Raw genomic sequence first — 5,670 nt, 5'->3', positions numbered from 1 at the left:
AGGACATTAGTTCCTTTAACCAGAACAAAGTGGACATCTAGATGTAGTTTAGAAAAGTTCAGAGGTCTCTTCCAATCACATGAATAAAAACCATGAGATTGTAAGAGCAAACCCACCATTTGTTCCGCAGGAGAATGATGAGGCTGTCTGCTCCCATAAAGATTTACAGTCTCAGAACAATATAGGGTTGCTATATTTTGGAATCAAATCCATAGCAGTAGGATAACACCATAGGATATACTACTGCCAGACATTTGAAGGAAAGACCTACTCATTATTTTAGCCTGTAAAATGTGTGATTTTGTCCTAAGTATATCAATACTATTCATAATGGTAGAACTGAGATGAGAGTTTCTTTCACTGCAAACAGAATTCGAATAGCACTCAGATCACAAGCATCAGGTGACAATAGTACTCAAAATAATCTTACAATTGTCTGAGGACTTAGCCATCTCCAAGTTATAAAAAAATCAGTTAGCTTTCATGGACTCATCATTTAAAAGTAACTATCCTGATCATATGCATAAAGGCCTAATAGTTCCCCTCTCCGTTTATTTGGAGAGTTTTCTTGACAGGCAATCACTAGATGGAAATTGATGTGTATTAGTGCCACAGGTGTGAGTCTTGCAATTTCTCTGAAATATGTCCAGGATGTCACTATTTTTAAGTCTGGCTTTCCTTTAAAGCAAACAAAGAGAACAATGCATTCTACACTATTGTGCCACAGAGTTTTGACCAGCAATATAGAAAAGACTTTAGGGAAATAAATGGTAAGTGGGAAAAGACTCATTGTACTGGCATTCTTTCAAGAAGCAAAAACCAAAATGAAAAACAAGAAAGGTTATGTTAAAAGAGAAAAGTACATGAACTTAGTCATTTGTGGATTGTTGACGTTCTGCTAAAAGGAAAAAAGAGGAAAACTAAATTATTTGTATGTGTAGGAGTTCTGACTAACACCTGCCATGTATTGACCTCCAGGTTTGACACAGCTGATTTGGCTGACTAGACTTCCTTCCTTCTAATGCTGTAGCAAATTATTTTAAAAAATAACTTCCTGTCTTCAATAGAAGAGTTCCAAACTAACTATGGAAACGTTCAACAACATTAAGTCTCTAGTTAATTTTAAGGGTTAAAGAGTTAAAAGGTTATTTTTAAAATCTGAAGAATAAGTACTGTATACAATGAATTTGTATTGCTCATTCCAAAAACCAAATCAAACCAAACCAAAAACAACCCTCACAGTTCAGTAGTTAGGCACTGGACTGTTAAGGCAAAGGTTAGCAGTTATATCCTATAAGTGACTTTGCAGAGGAAAGATGTGGCAATCCTTTTCCATAAAGATTATAGTCTTATGGCCCTGCTTGATACTCACCCTCAGGAAGGAAACACAGAAGACATGGGTGCTATAGCAAAGTGTGGTGAAGAAATTAGATGGTTCCCGACTTTCAGAGAAAAAAATGTCTGGGGGTCTTAAAGGCTTGTAGTTAAACAAGCAGTCATCTAAGTGAGATGTTAACTAAGTTCATATGGAAGAACCACACCAAGATCAGTGACGAAAGGACTGTAAATCAATAATCCAAAGTCAGAGTAAAGAATAGTATCAGAGCCTAAATTGTGAGAATCTGGTTTTCAGAAAGCTATGGATGACAGTGGGAACCTAATGGACACATTTGTGGGATCTGCGTAGGCCATAAGCCTCCGGTGATTTTCCTCTATCAATAATAGAGGGATGGGAAAAAAACTGGTTACCACACCGAGGACATTGGAGATATGATTATAGAAGATCAAAGTGATAAACCAAGCATGGACGGTTAAAACCTTGTCAGTTGATCCCCCTATGATGCACATTAGGCCTGATCTGGTTTTCAACATTTTCTGTATTTTTGTTTTTGGTTTGTTCATGGTGAGATTTCTCTCAGATATGTTTGGTCATTGGGGCTGACCCTCTTGAATTTTTGTTATATGTTTCTTCTGTTTTGCAGTATATGAAACCTAGGATTGATGAACTTATAGGGACAGAAAGTAGAATAAAGATTTCTGGAGGGTACCATGAAGGGTGAGGGGGAGCTGATGTCAAGGAGTTCAAGAAGGAAGACAATATTTTGAAACTGAATGTGATAGCAATCACAAATACACAAATACGATACCTCTTGGTGTGATTGTACTATGGAATGATATGATATCTGCATTAATTCCCAATAAAATCGGTTTGGGGAAAATAAAGATTATAGCCTTGGCAACCCTATGCTACTGCTCTGTCCTACAGAGTCATTCTGAGTAGAAATTGACTCAAGAGAAAGCACCAGTGACAACATCATTCATTCACCGAATATTTGTGCCTTTGTACAGTCTTAATAAGCTGACGTTCCATTTAGCTATCTCACTAGGAGTCTGTCAACCACTGTAAGCCAAATAAGCAAAAAAAAAAAAAAAATCAGTGACATGAGCCACCAGCCTGCTTTCCCACAATGTTTTGCCCTATATACTTAACTCACAACCAATGCTCAGATTTGGAAAACATGGAGTTAAACAATTTTAAAGGCCTTTTAATGGAGAATTTCTCCAAATCTTTACTTGATTCCAATATGCTTTGTAAATATCTAAGGGGAAACTATATTCACATGATTCTTCAGGTTCAGTCAAGGGGACTGAAGCTTACCTCTTTGGTGAACATGGATATATACAATTATTGTTATTGCTAGGTTCCACTGAGTAGATTCTAACTCACAGTGGCCCTATGTCCATATTGCTATGCTTGAACAAATTGTTGCAGCAACCATTTCAAAACATCTCCTTGAAGGTCTTCCTCTTTCTTTTTAAAAGGGAGATGGTCAGATAATTGTAACCATCTTTTTAATTTATTTATAAATCATTGTATTAGGGGCTCTTACAGCTCTAATAACAACCCATACATCAATTGTGTCAAGCACATTTGTACATATATTGCCATTATCATTTTCAAAACACCTATTTACTTGAGCCCTCGGTATCAGCTCTTCTTTTTATTCCTCCCTCCCCCACCCTCCCACCCTCATGACCCCTTTATAAATTATAAATTATTATTATTTTTATATCTTAAACTGAACGCTGTCTCCCTTCACCCACAGTTCTGTTGTTCATCCTCCTCGGTGGTGGGGGGGGGGTGATAGGTGTTATATGTCCATCATTGTCATCGGTTTCCCCTTTCTTCCCTTTCTCCCCCCAAGTTCCCCCTACTCTCATGGTATCACTACTCCAATTGCTGTTAATGAGGGGTTTATCTGTCCTGGATTTTGTGTTTTGAGAGCTCTTATCTGTACCACTGTACATGCTCCGGTCTAACCAGATTCGTATGATAGAACTGGGGTCATGGGGTCATGAAGGGTTTGGGGGTGGGAAGGAAGCATTAAAGAACTAGAGGACTGTTGTGTGTTTCGTCAGTGCTATATTGCACCCTGGCTGGCTCATCCCTTCCTTGTGACCCTTCTGTGAGGGGATGTCCAATTGTCTACAAATGGGTTTGGATCCCCACTCTGATCCACCTCATTTGCATAGATATAATTGTTTGTTTGGGATCTTCTTACACCTGATACCTGATCCTTTTGACCCTTCTTGATTACACAGGCTGGTATGCTTCTTCCAAGTGGGCTTTGTTGCTTCTCTGCTAGATGGGCACTTATTAAACTTCAAGCCTTTCAGACCTCAGATACTATATCTTCTAATAGTTGGGTGCCATCAGCTTTCTTCACCACATTTGCTTATGTACCCATTTTCACTTCAGTGATTATGTTGGGGAAGGGGAGCAACACAGAATGCCAGGTTATTAGAACAAAGTGTTCTTGCTTTGTGGGAGTATTTGAGTAGAGTCACAATGTCTGTCTGCTACCTTGATATTTAACATATAAATATATATACATAGACCTATATCCCTATCGTTATATATTAATATATTTACATATATACATGCCTATGTTTATAAATCTATACATGTCTTTTGCCCCTAGTTATTTCATCTATTTCCTTTTACTTTCCTCCTGTCCCACTATCATGCTCAACATTCATTTTGCTCTTAGTAATTCTTCTCAGCTACATTGAACTTGATTAAACCCCAACAAGCATCTACACATACCTAGTCATTGATTTTAGATCTCTTGTTCCCTTCTTGCTGGGTTTTTTGGCTCCTCCCTTCCTTTCCCCCACCTCCAGTCTCCCCTGTTTCCCCTGAACCAGAGGTACCATTGTTTCCTTTTCAGGATTTTTAATCCTGCCTATCTTATATAGATAGACATGAAAAGAAAGGAAGAAAAAGAAAGAAAGGGAAAAAGGGGGACCTATAAATAGGTTCCCAGTCTGTCTGCTGTCTAATTTTTCTTACAGGGGATAGCACGAATGCAGTCCCCACTACCACAAATTATGCAGTCGAGTTTCGTACATTTGGTGAAATCGCAGGGGTCAGCACACTGCTGACTTTTATGTGTGCTTTCTGATCAAGTCTGATGAGATGCCATGCCCTGCCCACCAAGTTTGAAGTCTATTTTTGGGATTCCTCGAGAATTTCATTGTGGTCTGGATCTACCTTGAGTTTATTCTTGTTCATGGAGTAAGATTCTTGCTTCATTTTCTGTAGGTAAATGTCCATTTTTCCCAGCACCACTTGTTAAAGAGGGCATCCACTTCCCTTTTGAGACTTGGGGCCCTTATCAAAGACCAGTTTTATGTATGCTGATGATTTCATTTCTGGGTTTTCAGTTATTTTCCTCTGTTCTGAATATCTGTCACTATACCAGTATCATGTTGTTTTGACCACTCTGGCTATAATATGTGCTGAAGCCAGGTAAAGCAAGTCCTCCAACTTCATCCATCCTCTTGAGGTGCTTTTAGCTAATTCTGGGCTTCTCTTTTCCATTTTCATGTGTTCATTTATTGCTATCAAACTTCCCTTATATCCCCAAGATTTTTGTACATTGTATTCTCATTCTTTTTGGTTTCTAGAAACTTCCTAATTTCATCTCTGATCTGGGCCAGTACCCAATCATTCTGTAGTAGAGACTTATTCATCCTTTAATTGTTTGCTCTTGTTTTCTAAATCATCCTTGTGTTGATTTGCAGCCTTATGCATAATTGTCCAAAAGGGAGGTCTGAGTGATCTCTATGTGCTTGAATTTACATGGACTTGAGTTGTGCCCCAGCATGTGGTCTGTCTTCAATTATGTGCTATGTGGGCTTGAGGAGAATGTGAATTTTTATATTTCGGTGGAGAGCTCTGAAAATATCTATCAGGTCAAGTCTCCTAATTGTAGAGTTTAGATCTTTAGCTTCCTTGTTAAGCTTCTTTCTCTGTGATCTCTCTTTCTTGGAGAGTGGTGTATTAAGGTCACCTATAATGATTGTTGACCCTATGATTTCTTTTTCCATCTTTTGGAGCTTTGGTTGATGAATTTTGTGGGTCTTTCATTGGGGACAAATATATTTATTCTCACTGGTTCTTGATCTACTGTTCCCTTGAACATTATGAAATGCTCTTATCTCTTTTTATGCTGTCACCTTGAGACCAATTTTGTCAGAGATTAGGATTGCAACTCCTGCTTTTTTTAATTGACATTTGCTCTGTATATTTTTCTCCAACCTTTGGGCTTCAGACTATTTTTTGTCTGCGAACTTGTGATATGTCTTTTGTAGGCAGCAGAATAA

The sequence above is a fragment of the Tenrec ecaudatus genome, chromosome X, assembly GCF_050624435.1.
Source record: "Tenrec ecaudatus isolate mTenEca1 chromosome X, mTenEca1.hap1, whole genome shotgun sequence".
Lineage (NCBI taxonomy): Eukaryota > Metazoa > Chordata > Mammalia > Afrosoricida > Tenrecidae > Tenrec > Tenrec ecaudatus.
The sequence above is the reverse complement of the archived record's forward strand: the minus strand, read 5'-3'. Positions refer to the sequence as shown.